Genomic DNA, 17,409 nt, shown 5'->3' on the forward strand with positions numbered 1-17,409 from the left:
AGCCACAGTGGCCATCAACTTAACCAAACAAGGTGTTCCCCAGCAGAAAACTCTTCTCATGCTTTTCCAGATCTCGCCAGCATGTGTTGAGGTGCCGGCTGCATCTGTGGGAGCAATGGGGAGCATGAGCCTATGCTGTGCTCCACTGCTGAGCTGGCAGCATGGTGGATATGGCCAGGACATCCTTGGTCTCTGTTTCCCCCAGAGCTGGGGCCTGCAGGCACCTTGCAGCCCCTTGGCACAGGACTGCTCAGTACCCAAATCCCTGAGCCTCCATGCCATCATTCCTCTGTGCTGTGCTGTTCTGCTCCAAGCAGTACTTGTCAAAAAGGTAGATAAAGACAAGGAAATAAGGTTTTGGACCTGCTCCAGGGCTCTCCCTCCTACAATCAGCTGCCTCTCTGCATCTACCCAGACACCGGAAAATTGCAGGTGATCTCAGGCCCATGGTGCAGTTGGTGCTCCCTGTCAGCTGATGCCAAATGTCTTCCTGTTGAGGCTGGGGAGAAGTGGCAGCCAGGCCAGGCTGGGAAACAGCCCTGCAGGGCATGAAATCAGCAGCGGGGCAGCGAGGCTGCCATGGATCCCTTCCCGCTGAGCCGGGCACGGTGTGTCCAGATGTGCAGGGAAAGCCCCCGGCTGCTGAGTCCCAGGGGAAGGCTGGGGGAAATGCACCCACCACGACATCTCTCCACATCACTCAGGATTTGTTCCAGATGTTTGGATTCCTCCAGGGACTTACTACGTCCTATAGGTTTGTTCTTCCTTCTCAGGGGACCTTAAGAGAAATATTTCCATTTCCCATGAATGGATCCCACAAAACTGGGGCTGTGGGGTCAGCAGGGACACACTACTCACCCCTGTGATGGGAGCTGGGCTTGCGTGCATTAACTAGCAAAGGAGCCTGAAAAGTCCTCCCTGCAGACACACCTGTAACTCAACAGCCACAGAAGCTTCTGTCATCTCTGCAGATCTGCATGGGCAGCACTGGGCCGCAGGAGCGCTGAGGGGATGGCGCAGGGCAAGGGCACACACGTGCATGGTTCTGTCCTGGCACCTGCAGCGATGCCCCCCTGGCCGAGCTTTGGGCTCTGAGCTGGCAGCTCTCCCAGGGGGAAAGGCCTTGACCTACACTCACCATCTCCCAGAGGCTCAGTAATGGGTATGGGTTGGGAAGCGGCACCACCTTCACCAACAGGTTCAGCTGCAAAGAAAGGCAGGACAGAACAGCTCCCGTGGCGCTGTAGGAGATCCTCAGGCTGCGCGCAATGCTCAGCCCCGGGGCACAGCCCTGGGCCCGGCCCCTTCCCTCTCTGCTCTTCTCTGTGGCTGCACAGAGCACACAGAAGGACACGCTGGCATTGCACATGGGAGGAAGATGGACAGCTAAATGCTCCTTCCTCCCGCTGACAGAGATCCCGTGGGATCACTGTTGGGCACAAGAGTAGAAATTTTGAGGCCAAGATTTCCAGAACGCATCAATCTTCAGAGGATCTTGAAGGAAATCACACATGAATATTACTCTCGACAATGATTACTCTGTTAGGAAAGAGTTGCTGATAACCTACCTTCACCAAGCTCCAAGACCCTTAAACCATGGTTTGCCAGTCTTTCCAAATGATGCAAGTCACAGTCCCAATCTAGAAAGGAGCACAGATGGGAAATGTTCCATGGTGTGCTGGGATCCCCTTCTATGGGGAACTGAACACTGTAAGGGGCTCAGGTAATGCTGTATGCCCTCACTGCCTAGCAGCAGAGAGGGCAGCTCTAGCCTCAGCAGGGCTCAGGCCCAGAGGCACAGCAATTGCCTCCTGTGACTGTGCCTGGCATCACCTCCCTTCCTGCAGCAGAGGCTGCCAATGAGCTACTGCTTCCTCTGGGAAACTCAGCCTTCAGCACAGCCTCTCAGTCTGTCTCTGGAGAAGGGAAAAGGGACAGCTGGATCAGGTGGGGCTGCTCCCCATTGGGGAGGTGACATCATCAGGAGGCTTGTCAAAGTCATGGATAGGCTTCAGGAAATCAGACGGGCTTTGAGGTGTCTCCCTAGGGTCTTCCCGCTGTGAACAGCTGCCCCCCCAGATGTGCTCGGAGACTGGGAAATTTCAGGGGAACTCAGGGTGCGCATGGCTCATGGTGCAATTGGTGCTCCCTGTCAGCTGATGCCAAATGCCTTCTTTCAGAGGCTGGGGAAAGCGGCAGCCAGGCCAGGCTGGGAAACAGCCCTGCAGGGCGTGAAAGCAGCAGCAGGGCAGCCAGGCTGCCATGGATCCCTTCCCGCTGTGCCAGGCACGGCGTGTCCAGATGTGCAGGGAAAGCCCCCAGCTGCTGAGTCCCAGGGGAAGACTGGGGGAAATGCACCTACCATGTCCTCCCTGCAGCATTTCCTTCAGCATTTGCCTCATGTGTTTGGATGGCTCATGGGGTTTCTTGTGTCATGTAGCTTTGTTCTTTCTCATCGGAGAACCTTAGAGCAACATAGTTCCATTTCCCATGAATGAATCCCAGAAACCAGGGCTCAGCCTGTGGGGTCAGCAGGGACACACTACTCACCCCTGCGATGGGAGCCAGGCTTGCGTGCAGCTGCCAACAAAGGAGTCTGGAAAGTCCTCCTTGCATGCTTAGTTTGAGAAAACTAGTTTTGTGTTGCTGAGCACTGAAGGCTTTTTCCTTGGGTTTTAATCTTTCTTTTCCCTGCGAGGTTAATAAATCTGCAGTATGGCATGTGTTAGAAATTGGCTCTGTTTGCATTGGATGTAGTCATGAATAGTTACTAATTCTACAAATGTAGCTCCAGTTATCTTGTACTGGGCATACAGAAAAGGAGGAAGACATTACTATTGATAAAAATCCTGGTTTCACTTGCTCAGCATCCTGCTCATGGATAAGGTTTCTTCCTAGTTGTCTATAGTAATATTTCCCTAACTGCAAAATAGTCTCATTTGTTCCTGCACTGCGAATTCTCTGTTTTTTCGTCACAGAAATGACTGAAGCAGAGCTTAGATAATTTTCTAGTGCATAACTACATTCACAGAATTCTGGTTTTATGAACTCATATCTGAGGATTTAAATTGTAATTAAATCTTTTGAGATAGCCAAAAATTGAAAAACATTTCTCAAAAATGGTATTGAGTCACCTCCTGGATATAAATGATATAAAAAAGACCATTATCATCTAGAAAATTATATGATAAGCCAGAAAGAAGGACCAGGGGAAACAAACAAAGAAAGTATTATAGAACAAATGAAGGAAAGAACAATTAGAACTTGTTCTTTAACAATTTTTTTAAGAAGAATTGACTGATGGAAAATAAGGACTATCTCTGCTCTATGTTAGCATTTAATGTGCATCAGCAATTTGTATTTAGACAGCTTTATTCCATGGCAGAGGTTGAAGCTAGCTGAAAATAAAGAAGTAAACAAATGAATACAGTTAACTAAGGGATTTGAAGAATGTCATTATTTATCAAATTATTTATTTGACAAATAGTATTTTGACTTCTGCAGAATTGGTTGACTATCATAAATAGTATTTGTTGAATAAATTAGTCAATGAAAAATGACAAAGATTCAATGAAGCATGTATTTGATAAATAACATGTAGCAAGCTCAACTGTACATATAATTTTATTTTCTGAATCCTGTATTAAGCAGAAAGTATTCAGCTTTTATTCCCCTCCCTCCCCCAGCTCCCAGCTCACCTATGGCCAAGTGGGAACTGCTGGTTTTGGATCTAGCAATACTGTTCCTCAAGTTGTACAGGAATGAAACTGAAAAATAGGTACTTCTAGAAAAACCATATTTGATAGAGATCGTGACATTAAAGAGAAGAAAGACTTCATTGTTTTTTTAAAGATATGACAAGTTTTTGTAGTGCACCACATTTATGGAACTTAATGGGAGTTTCTCCTTAAAGCCAAAATCCAATTTCATTTGCACCACTTCTACCTTTCTCTTCAGTGTAATGATGATTGGAGACATGCTTTACTGAAAGTATTATTTCTTATCAAAGATGCCAATACAAACTAGAAATGAGGATTACACACACACAGACACAGACACAGACACACACACATGAAATCCTGATATTTAAAAGTTACTTTACTTGAAATGGACATTTTTAATATCTCCAATGCAGTACAGTTTTGAGCTGCTTCAATTGAGTAAGTAATGAAGTTCCATTACACTGTTCTGTGTATTTATCCGTTCTTCCTATAACTGACAATAACAACCTTTAATTATTTCAAGGTTTTTAGGAGCAACTCAATAAAAAATAAATCCAAAATGAAGATGATGGTGGTTATTTGAAATCATATCATATCTTTTTTCTTTCTCTGTGAGATATTTCAAAGATTTTTTAAAGATATTTCAAAATCAGCTCCAAAGGAACACTATTTAATGCCGTTATGTAGGGGGTAGGCATATCTGGCTAAGGTTTTTCTTCCCTTACCAGTCAGATGTCCTAGTTAGTGTCTGCAGACATGAAAGATAAGAATTCAGGAAGAGATGTAGATGAGAAAAAGAAAACAAATGTCAAGGCTGGGAAGCTGCCTGGCCCTGCAGAACTTGAAAGGAAAGAGATGCCACAGCAGCAGTGATTCTCTCTGCATGGGCCCTTGGGCACCAGCCCTTCTTAGTGTCTGCTCCACCTCACCTCTACCTCATATGTTAATTTTTCTGAATATTGAAATACTTGCTAAATTATTTTTACCTGATAGACAGGCTTTTGATATAGGACAGGACAGAATGGAATAATTGAAATTTCTAAGGAAGGATGACACAGCAGGGGTTGGAGATGAAAAGTGTTTTTGAGGCCTTTGCCTGCCTATCTGGTTGGCTTCTGCTGCAGCTCCCTGTGGGCTGCTTGAGATCCTGCAAAATTTTCTACCTTGTTTTTCATTCACATCTGTTTAGGAAGCAGTTGTATGTGTAGGATCATGTAATGGTATCACTGGATTTAATATGCATGACATGATGAAAGTTTCCAGGGGAGTAAACAGTTTGTGTCACCTTATACAGGAGTTCAGTTCGGACATGTGAAGAATGAAATTGTATAAAAACAACTGACAAAAAAAAAGAGTATATGTTGCTGTATTGTAGTGATATAAACAGGATAAAATACTGTCTTTGTTGCAGTCAATGAGAGATTTATGCTTGATTTAGTAGTCAGGAGGTCATCAATCACAGAACTAAATAAGATGTTAAAATAAGCTTTTGTCCTTTGGTTTCAGCAAATATTCTAGCCATTATCTAAGTCAGATTAAAAAATTCATAGCATGGATTTAAACATCTGCTTGGATAGTTTAACAGTTAGTACATAATCATGTTTTAGTATTCCAGAGAAGTGAATATGGAGTGAAAAATCCCAATAGCAACAACTCTAATTTCTTTGTGATACACAGAAGTATATTTTACCAGTTTCCTTACACTAGCTTAACCAAAGAAGTGAACAAACAAAATCAACAAAACCAGACACTTAAATGCAATACCCCAAAATCATCTATCAAAACTTTACCTTTAATCCTTAAACTATGCTGCTTCAGGAAGCATAGCAGACCAGGTGCCATTAGCCTGTGTGTGTTGTTACATCTTAGCAACATTGGAATATCAAATATCCAGTCTTGAGGTCAAGAAAGAGACACCACAGTTTTACTTTGCTTTGGTTTTTTTTGTTGAAGCTGCAGGGTTAGGATGGATGCCTGCTTATTTTGGTGAAGAATTTAGGAATTTAAAATAAAACCTCCTTAAATTTGGTGTCTTAATAACTGAGTGCATTCACATGCCATCTCTAATTTAACCACAGGCAGTCTGCCTTCTAACTGTCATGTTGTGCTTTTAGGATAAGGTATAAGAATTTAGACGTGTATGTTTTCCTCATGTTCAGCTACAATCTTACTGAAACTTAAAAACAAAGTAATGGATGCAAGACATTGCAAGCTATTTTAACTGTATATATATATATATATGCATATATATATCTAAAAGTAAAAAAAAAAAGTATATACATCTAAAGGTTATATATATATATATATATATGTATGTATATATGCCACTGCCAGACAGCAGGTAATATGTTTTCATGGGCTTGTCACAAAAACACGCACAAACACACAAAAAATAGACATTAGTTTTCTCAATGAGTCGAGGACTTTTCCTGTTAAAGTCTATGTCAAAACTTCTACTAAATTAGGTTCTTAGGTTCTGTCAGAGCAGAACACTGATACAGCTCTAGAACACATTTCAACATCTTGCTCTTTCTGTAGAATTTTCCTCCTCATGATTCTGCATCGTTGATTGCAAAGATCCACTGATGTTTTCTCTGTTGGATCAGAAAATCATCCTGTTAATGAGAACAGTAGTTTTGAGCTGTTCAAGCATAGTTTTCAGCAATACTGCTCTGACCTTTTTTAAATTATACTCTTAGAGTTTGTGCCCTTACTATGCTCTGCCACATAGAACTCAATTTGTTTTACACACAGGGTGATGAGGGAGCATTAAGAAGCAGATATGAAAGTTTGTGAGTGTCAAGTCCAAAAAAAGTGAGAGAAAAGTGAGCGGTCTAATTCAGGAAGGTTCAAAGTAGTGAAGGGCAAAGCATAGACTTAAGCAAATGGAAAGAGCAAGAAAAAATAGGAGAGGATTATGGAAGTCAGAGAGAATAGATTTAATTTAAGCTGACAAATTAGCTCTCACTGTACATTTACACAGCATAAAATTCACATATAAATATTTTACTGGATGTAAATACATGTATTAGGTAATATTTAAAGAAATAAGTAAGTTCACTCAAATGTAAGTAAAAATATTGACCTTAAAATATTTACACTGACAACTTTGTGCAAGAAGAGGGGAAGAGTGCGTCGCACGTAACATGCCTCACAGCTGTCCTAGTGAAGATGAGCAGAGGGATGGACATTTTCAGGGTGTCTGTTTATATCCATGCAAAAGGTTGTTTCATAGGAACAAATGAGAAACACAAAAGGGGCTTAGAACTGTGTATCTGGGACAGTCCAAGGGTTGATTTAACCACATTGCAATACAAAATTGGAGAACCAATTCAATACGATTGCTCTGTTATTTCAAGGCAAAACCCCTAGATTTTGTTACATGAAAAGAAAATAATGCCAGGGTAGTTGTGCTGGTAAACAGAACACTTTCTGGAATACCTGCTGCCACTCTGACTGAACAACATGAACTGCCCTGTAAAGTAAAATGTAAATTTTATTGAGTAAAACCAGCAATACACAAAAATTGAGTCTTTCTACTTACTGCAGAAAGCTGGTGATGAATCACAATACCTTCAAGTTTCAATCCTATTCTTACCTACCCGTAAAACATCAGCCCTTTCTAATGTGAATTTTTGAACTGGAGATGCCTTCATATTGTCAATTTTTGGTCCAAGTGATTTTGATAAGTTTAATTCAAACCTATCATCCTAAAACATCCTGAGCTCAGTGTGCTGGTTTTGGCCAGACTAGAGTCAATTTTCCTCCCAGTGACTGGTATGGGGCTGTTTTGGATTTGTGCTGAAGAGAGTTGATAACGTAGAGATGTTCTTGTTATTGCTGAGCAGGGATTGCACAGAGCCAAGGCCTTTTCTGCTTTTCATATGGTCACACTGGTGAGGAATTTAAGGGTGCATGGGAGGTTGGGAGGAGACACAGCCAGGACAGTTGACCCCAGCTGACTAAAGGGACATTCCCACACCCTGTGGCATCATGCTCAGAATATAAAGTGGGGGGAAGAAGGAGGAAGAGGTAGATATTTGGTGGGATGGTGTTTGTCTGCCCAAGTTACCCTTACATGTGATGGCACCCTGCTCTCTTAGAGATGGCTGAACACCTGCTTGCCCATGGGAAGCAGTGAATTCATTCCTTGTTTTTCTTTGCTTGTGTGTCTTAATCTCAACCCATGAGTTCTCTATCTTTTACCCTTCCAATTCTCTCCCAATTCCTACTGGTAGGGCAGTGAGCAAGTGGTTGTGTGGGGCTTGGCTGCTGGCCTGGGTTAAATCATGACATCTGAGCAGACCTACTCATTAGCTACTAACAAGAAAACAGATCTGGTTTGTGGTCTTTGAAATCTATATGGGTTAAAGAGAAAAGCTTGTGCAATCACTGTGATATCTTAAGATTTAAGAAATATAAGATACGTACATTGACAGCTTTCTTAGGTGTGTTTAGAATCACAGAGATTAATCTGCTACTTCAAATAACTTATACAATAACCACAAGGTATATGTATAAAGTTTATGAAAATATTTTTCTTGAATTTGCAGCTGAGAGTGCTACTGTTGTTTCTGATGGAGTTTATTGTAGTGGTAAGGGATTTAAAATAGGTTGTTAATATAAGCATGAAACACAGACCTTTTTAATTAATACAGATTGTCACATTCAGATATATATTATGACAGTTGTAGGTTTTTTCTGTTTTATTCATGTTACCCAAGGCAGTTTAGACCGTTTTAATTCTGAATACTAAGAGCTAGCTGAACAGAGATGAATAATGTGTTTCTTAGCTGATCTAGTGAGGCACTGCAGACATGATATCCAGCATTTTGTTTTCTTGTATAGTATCTCTGGGCTAGACTAGGAGATATCATAACTACCAAGCTAAGGTAGATGCTTATGCTCCCTAGGTTCCCTCTACAAGTAACTCGAGAGAGGAAGACCCTTTAGAGGTTAATCCAAAGAAGATTATGTGTAAAGTCCTTAATAGTATAGTAAGTATCTCTAATGAATTGCAAAACACTAGGGAAAGAACTCAGCTTTTTAGTTAGGGGTGCCCAAAGTCAGATGATATGAAAGCCCTTGTATTATGCCATTTTAAAACATTGTCACTGCTTCCCTTTTAAGGCATGGGCAACAAAAGCACAGTTACAAATGCAGTTTACTGTCATGATACTCTGTGTGATCTTAACAGCAATATCTCCCTCCTCCAGCTCCAACTGTGTTTCTATAATTTTGCTGAGAACTATTCCAAAGTTTGAACTGCATGTTGATGTTGGAGATATTCAAAAGCCATCTGGACATGGTCCACCATCTCCTCCCCAGGTGAGCCTGCTTGATTGGGGGATTTAAGAGTTGGACAAGTTGATTCCCAGAGGTCTCTTTCAACCTCAAACATTTTGTGATTCTGTGATTCTTAAATTCATGGAAATGCTTGTGGTGCAATTTTAGATGTTAATAATAGCAATTTTGATTAAATTAAAAAAAAATTGCCTGAAGACTCATGAAGGTCTCCTCAGGAATCTAAAAGACTGAAAAAAGGTCCTAGAGCATTGTTTCCACCTATGTTTTGGTGCTAACTGCAGTACATTAAGGATAGATTATGTCCCCACCTACTGAGGGGCAATGAATTGCAGGCATATCTTGATTGCTTCTAATTTGTTCTTCATTTATGTCCCTTTCATTTGTGGTTTTTTTGTTTTGTTTTGTTTTGTTTTTTCTGGTTTTTTTTTTTTGTTTGTTTGGTTTTTTTTTTTTTTTTTTTTGCATTTAATCCACGAACAGTTTGTATAAAACATTATGTAGACCTGGAAAAGTTAGAGAGGTCAGAACACAATGCAAGCAGCTTCTTGCAGAAACAGAAATATGTTCTTTATCCTGTTGTGCAGCATAACTGGAGTGCTTTCAGTGGCAAAAAAAATGTTCGTATTGAAAATTAGGAGGCAAAATCAGTACTGGTAGGAAGATCATGTGTTTACCATTTTAATCATCATACATTCAGCAAAAGTTTAGAGTTCTAATAGAATTATTGCGAGAATAGCAGCTACCACTGGAAAGAGCAGTCAAACATCTAATAACAGCTTTGGCTTTTATTTTCTGCACTCTTACATGCAGAATGTCTGCTAATTCTTCATAGAGACTGTAAGGTGCAATAGAAAGGTGTTGATGAACTAGATTCAGACTTCTAGTTAGAATGAAAAGTGCATGTGGCAAGTCCTTTTCTAACTGAGATATGAGAGTTTTGCCAGCAATCAGGTTGCAATATCATTACAATGCCATAAAGTATCATTGCAACATCATCAATGAAATATCATCAAAAACATCATCATGTCAAAAAGTATCATTGCAAATTTTCTCTGGCTTGTACTGTAAAAAACATGGAATAAAGCAAAAGAAAGGCTCTTTAGGGACATCAAACCTTACATCTCTGTGTAGCTTTGAATCAATCCATTCTGACAAGTCAAACTCCTCCCATTCATGCAAAACTAGTAAAACACCAAATCTCTATGTACTGTCCTAACTCTTGCATCTTTTTCCTGTTCTGAAAGGAAACATGGTTTTTTTCAGCATACATATAGGAAAATCAGGAAGCATCTGCAAAATAATTTAGAAATAACACTTAGTTCATGAAAATTTATGCCTATTTTATAGTCACTCTGCAGAAAAATATGCAAATCTCTTTATGAAAAGAAATTCTTCTGGTTGATCTACCAGTATTTATTGAAGAGATTTGCTAGAAAAAACCAAAACATTGCCTGAATTTCTGTCACCTCTGATTTAACAATCAGCCAGTGACACTTCCAGTCATTACTTACCCTTAAAAGAGAAACTTGTAAAATAATGATTTTTTTTTCTTAATTATTTAGGGGATTAATATTTAAATTTTATTAATAAGTAGCTTTGTTTTAAGATGTACCTTATAATGTCTTTTGGTAATAAGTAAAAGTCCACCTAAAAATATGTAGCAAAGTTGTTATAAATAGATATCTTTTGCTATTCCTTTGGCTGTTACTGTGAGTTTACTTGTATCTTCTCATTTAGGGCCACACTTTCACTAAATATCAAACATATAGGAAAAGAGAGTCCTTAACAAGGTATTTTGAGAGATAATCTGAGGTAGAAAAACCAATCTTTTGAAAGGTTGAACATAACCCTTAAAGATTGTTAACTCCTTTCTTAAACTGTAGGAGACTGAGGCTAGGCAGAAGATAGTGGAAACAAATGAAGGTCAGAAAGATAGAGAGATACAAAGAGCTTTTCCTTCACTTGCAGAAGGATGGATCAGCTTGGCTCTTCTTTTATTTAACGACAACATAAGTCTAATTTAATGCAGAAACTGGAGCCATGAACAGCAGAATAATATTGACTCCAAATGAATTGAAGCAAAGTTCCTCCATTGTCTGCAAGGAAACAAGCTAAACCAATGTCAGAACTTTCTTGCGCTGTTTCTGCACTTTGGGGAGATTCAAAACCCCTGCTTTGGTCTTTCCTGTTTTTTTGACTATCCACAACCCGAACCTCTGATGCCCCCAAAAATATAGATACTACAGGGCACATCAAGGCAAGAAGTACAGAGACAAAACAGAGTCAGCACGGTTCAGTAGCACTTCCTTAGCTCTGGCTTAGCACAAGACATGTAAGGCACAGGCTGGCGCTTGCAAAGCCATGTAGGTGCTTCTGCACTGTGTTTCTTACAGTCTCAGTCCCTGGGAGACTGACCAGCTCCAGCTGTCAGTTTCAAATCAGTTCTTACCACAGCACATCTGTCCTTCCACTGTAGCTTAAGACGAGCTGAACTGAATGTTGTGAAAAAAGCTTGGCAGTTTTTGGTTTTTTTTTAGAGACAGTGAAGATGCACCTAGGCTTATTAAAGATAAACTGATGTGTTGACATTATTTATATTGATATTTCTGTAAGTACTTTAAGTGTCTCCAAGAATGTAACTCAAAATTCAGTACAAAATGAAGGGCAACACAAAGCTACTGTTAGGGATGTATCATTGTGATGTGATACCAGAAAGAGAAAATTCTGTGAAGCATTGTGGAATTTTTGGTTGGCTTTTTGATTCCTAGCTGAAAACCAAACCAAACTACAAAATAAATAAAGTCAAAACCAACTAAACACCCCTCCCCAAACTCACAAAAAAAACCATAAATTTTTTTCCAGAATATTATTTTATTACAGCATTTTCCTAACTTTTCACATAAGTTGAATTTTAGTGTAAACTACAATTATATAAATTTTTTGGTAATATTTCTCAAAAAAAATCTTCATAAGAAAATGAAAACAGACTCAATATCTGTTATCTGAGATTTTGAAAGTGATGATAACTACTCACTGGCAACTCTAAATATTTCAGGATACCCTGTCATGCATTTAAAATTCTTGGCTTCCCTATCTGACATGGTATGTGCCCTATTTAAATTAATGCCATAACCAGGAATACACAAGTTTCTCAGACAATGTAAATTAACATAGACCCAAGTAAATTAAAGCTAGATGAAAATACAAATCAGCTGAGGTAATCTTAATCTGATTGAAGTCTTAAATAGTTTATTTATAATTTTTCATCCACTTTCCTTGTGAATCTTGTTCATACCCAAAATAGGAAACTGGCAATTAATGACACAGAACTCCATCAGATAGTCTATTTCTGTTAGTTATTTATTCAAGTGCTGTGGCAGACATGGATTCTGCTTGGGTTTTTTGTCCCTTGCTTGTCTCACCATCTTTTTTTTCCTTGTCATATCTCTTCTCATATCTTATATCCTGTATCCTGTGGTATCTGAGAGGAAAAAAACTAGACTTTTTTTTCTTTTTTTAGAGTTGAAACTAAGGAAAATATGTTGATAATGATGCAGAGCTACAGGGAGTCTGAAGAATGAGGGAGACACTAATGGTGAAAAAATAAGAGGTCATCTTTTCTCTTGAATGATAATCGTAAATGATACCCCAGTGTAACACCATACAGTAACTTGGTCAAGACCTGGTGGCTACTGAGCTGCTGTGTAAATGGAAGGAGCTTATATTTGAGAAGCTTATGGAACATCTCCAAGAACACAGAAAATTGAGGAAAAAAGTACTCAGAAAAAGATTAGATGCTGGATATAACACATATAGTATAAATGATGAGTTTGCAGATAAAATATAAAAAGAAAAATAATAAGTAGAGGTAGAAAATAACAGCTAGTATTGCAAAAGCATAGAAAAGGATGATGTGAGACAGCTACAGCTGGAGAAACAGTTTGAAAAATGAGACCAAGATAGATGAAAAAGGAAAGAGGAGCAGGAGTTTATTTGAGGCTGAATAAGAGCCAAAGGTGAACACAGTGGAAACTGCTATTCATCCATCATAATAGATTTGACAGATTCCTTCTAAAGTATCAAGAATATGCCAAATTGTGAGGCCAATGAATTATAATAGTAAAGGTTTTCAAGTGTTATTTTTCCTATATTCTTTTTACATAAAAAACAAAACAAAAAATGTAGGTGGAAGGACTGAATAAACTGTGATAATAGATAGATGACTGAGAAGATAAAATAAAATTACATTTTCAAGATCCTCAACTATAGACAGGTGTTCAGAAACACAACACAGTGACTACATGGAGTCCATTTTAGAGAAAAAACACCTTCAGGTTACCATGACTGCAAAGATCCTGAAAATCAAAGGGAAAAAATTTACACTGACTATGCAATTGCCATCCCTACTTCTAACACACAAAGAAAAGGGGGAAAAGAAAGTCACATGACATGTTGCAATAGATAAATGATCATGAGGGAGGAATGTTTAATAATAACACAATATCAAAGTAGATTATATCTGTTCATGGAAGAGTGAACATAGGTAGTTGAATATGGTCAAAAAGAAATAATTGCATAGTTTACAAAGTCCAAAGAGAGATCTGGAAAGGTCAATAAACAGAAGGAAAAGAACTACATGTGCGAAAGAGGGTATTATATGGATATTTGAAACCTGGTGGGATATTCACTAACAATGGAAGTCGATTATTAAAATTTAAAAAATCAAGAAGCAGTATAAAAGCATTCAAGGAGGAAGAAGCATTAAAGAGATTAAAAAATCCACAAAAAATGAAATGGTATACAATAAGTGACATTATACAATAAAAATCATATTAAGAATAATTAGATGGGTGTTGCAATGAAAAATGAATGCTACTTTTTAATCCTTCCCTACATTTAACTAACTTATAAGGGGAAACATTTCAGTAGTTAATAACTAATAACTAATTGCAGCATTTGTCTGGACCAAACTAAATTTTTTAAAAAAGGTAGACAAATTATAAAAGTTGTGGCAGGATTTTTGAAATTTTATTATTCACATTACTGAAACATGAAGAGAAGACTTTTTATCATATTAAGTTTTGGTAAGAATTAACTGAGACTCAGTGGTTGAAGATAACATGGGTTTAGTGACAGTAAAATAATTAATTTTTTAAATTCAATGAGTAGAAAAAATATATGTGATATAAGGTCTTCAAATTTAAAAGAATATGAGTGTTCTAGAAACTGCAAATTACTTCAGGCTAAACAAACTGTGTATATAATAGGAAAATTTTATATGCCTGCCAATCTTAATAAAGGTGCATTATACTGAGTTTTAATTTTAAAATAATGCTTTATTCAAGTATTACTTTTTTTCCTTTTAACCTGGAAATAAGCATTTCAGGTTATCTGATTCTGTGCTGAAAATTCATCATGTGAATCTCACCACTTCCGTCACTTTCTCTAGCGCGTTCTTGGTGGTTAGCTGTCGTCAGTATAACTTCAGACTTCTTCCAATTATTTAGAAAAACATGCCACTGTTATAATTGCTAACTACATATCATTTCTCACTATTCTTAAGTGGGACCAATTTCTGTGACATTTCAGGGTAATCATATCTTAAGCCTTTCTGAAGTAAACTTGAATTTTAATTAAGGACTCAAAAACATGAACTTTCCAATACACAGACTGAGAGCTTTAGATTTATTGCACTTATTTGATGCTGAAAGATGTGAGAGAGTCAGGAATGAAAATACAGATATTGTGCTAATGCTGGCAGTTTCAATTCTGCATCTGTTGCCATCTCCATATTGCAGATGAACTCTGATAAATTATACCAATTCATAATTTTAAACAGTCTCATGGGTATCTTTTTATTATGCATTTTAGTATGCATCTGCAGTGACACAGTTCTGCAGTTCCCTTACATGGGAACTGCATTTACATTTACCCTGCAAATGCAGCAGACACTTTTTCACTGTAATTGTCATGTTGTACATGAGTGCTGCATCAGAATTTGAGAAAAGGCTGTTAAGGGTATCCCTCACGATAGTTTTCAGCTAATGTATACTTCGATTCTGAAAGTCCAGGCAGAATGTGTAACAAGGCATAGAGACTTATTTTATTTATTTAATACAAATTCATAGGAAGAAAACCTGACAAATATCTCAAAAGGTCAGTTCTTCTACTCATCCCAAAGACAGCAAGGATATATAGAAGATTCTATGCAAAAGAACACATGGATAAAGTTCTATATAATGTAATTTATGATAACCTCTCTAATAACTGATGATAATTTTTAATTGTGATACACAGTATGATCAAAATGTGCAAGAAATAATATTTAAGAGGATATATTAATATTAAGTAAAACAAAGCTTTTTGTAAAATTTTAAAAACTATTATTTTCCCTGGTCTAGAGCTCTTTTTTCTTGCTAGCTTTAATTATATTTTATGAGAAAGAGTCAGTCTTTTGGCAATATTACATGATTCAGTATTTTCAATGTGAAATATTTAACAAAAAATACAAATATTTAAGTATAGAGAGAGTTTTGAGGTCTTGTATAGTTTTTATTTGTGTGGTGTTGAATAAGAACACAATATAAAATAAATTACTAGAAGTTTTCTTCTATGTGTATATATCTAATGTGTATATATCTATTTATGAAGAATCAATTTAAATTTACACCAGAGTAAAATATAATCCTAAAGTCATTTAGTATAATTATCAGTGGCTCTTTCAGATTTTAAATGTTGATGAATATGAACCCATCCATATATATGCCTTAAAGAAATAACACCGTATTAGATACCACAAAGTTGATCTGTCTGATAAAAATGTACTATTATAATGAATATACTTCATCCTATATTACTATTCATCATTATTTCTGTCACATCAGAGTTTATGATGGAATTAAGTGATATTTATGTATTTATTGCTGTGCTATTTCATTATACATCATTGAGTTTTATGACATTTCTAAGTAAATTAATTATACATGTTCTCCCTGCTCCCCAGTCTGAACGCTTATAACCAGGGGCCATTTGAATAAATATGTCTATATATCCTGAAATGGAAAGTTGGATTTGAGATACTTTTGCATAATTTTGTAATTCCATTAAAATATCAACAAGAAAATGAGGGAAGAACATCTGAAATTAAAAGAAGCAGAAACAGATTTAATCATGTTACATTACACATAAACTAGTATCTTGAATTTATGTTCCATGTGATAATGAAACTGAGAACATGTTCAAGTATTTATTCTGACCAATGTTAAATGCTGTGTTAAACAGAATTATGAAATATTTACTTAAACCACTATTTTTTGGTACCAAAATACAATATGTTTGTAATATATGAATTACCATCACATAGTAGTTTTAAATAAAACTCATGTAAGAATTAATTTATCCTTAACATAATTACAGCTCATGTTAAAGTGATTATACAATAACTGACATTATACAATAAAAATAATATTAAGAATAATTAGATGGGTGTTGCAATGAAAAATAAACGCTACTTTTTAATCCTTCCCTACATTTAACTAACTTATAAGGGGAAACATTTCAGTAGTAATAACACTATTGCAAAAAGAGGAAATATAATAGTTGGAAAAAGTAACAACTATAAAGGGGATGTGGTAGTGCACAAATGTATGAACATTTGACATAGCATGAGCATCAAAGACAACACTGAGCATCTCTTTGTCTCTTAAAACTGATTTTAATAGATATAAATGTAAAAGAAGGGTTTATCAAACCAATGGTTATATTATTAACAGGGGTCAAATTAAATACCACCTGATGGTTTATTACATACTTGGGTTGTTTGCAAAAAGAAGTAGTATCTAATGAAAAGAAGCCTTTTGTTTCATGTTTGCTGAACAACTTAATATTCAATAAGGCCTTCTGCTCAGCCACTTTCAAGTTTCTAGAATAGTCTTTCCATGAAAATAAACTAGAAAAACTGTGTCCAACTTTCAGCAAGGAGTTGACCTTCCATGGCTGTTAGGACTTTGGTGTGAGATGTTGGCAAATAGGATGAGTTGTAAGGGTCTGAACAAGTACTTCCTTTCTACTATAATATTTGGTGTGGAAAATGACGACCATCTCCAATTTTAAAAATTACTTCTTGTTTTTCTTATTTTTTTTGTTAGCGCTGTGCAAGTTTTGTAAGAGTGAAAAAATAAGGTGAGATTCTGGGAATACAGGGATTGATTTTATTTATCATATAAATGTACATATTTGTGCCTGTGTACTGCTTTTATTCCTAGCATTAAAAAAAAAAAAATATGGAGATGGTGCCAGAAATAATAAATAAGTTTCTGTTAATACTTATTCACATAAAGGTAGATTCAAAATTGCAATGCTTTTTATTTAAAAATAAAAA

General features: G+C 37.1%; 1 long non-coding RNA gene across 1 annotated transcript; it reads right to left on the reverse strand.

Annotated features, from left to right (window-relative positions):
• Nucleotides 1-703: 703 nt before the first annotated feature.
• LOC128786691 (uncharacterized) lies at nucleotides 704-1,209 on the reverse strand. The gene is made up of 3 exons (XR_008430438.1): nucleotides 1,139-1,209; nucleotides 859-930; nucleotides 704-778 (listed from the first exon to the last, which is right to left on the reverse strand). It is a non-coding gene; the product is annotated as an uncharacterized LOC128786691 (long non-coding RNA).
• Between the last annotated feature and the right edge of the window lie 16,200 nt (nucleotides 1,210-17,409).

Source organism: Vidua chalybeata, chromosome 4 (genome assembly GCF_026979565.1).
Source record: "Vidua chalybeata isolate OUT-0048 chromosome 4, bVidCha1 merged haplotype, whole genome shotgun sequence".
In the NCBI taxonomy this organism is placed as follows: Eukaryota; Metazoa; Chordata; class Aves; order Passeriformes; family Viduidae; genus Vidua; species Vidua chalybeata.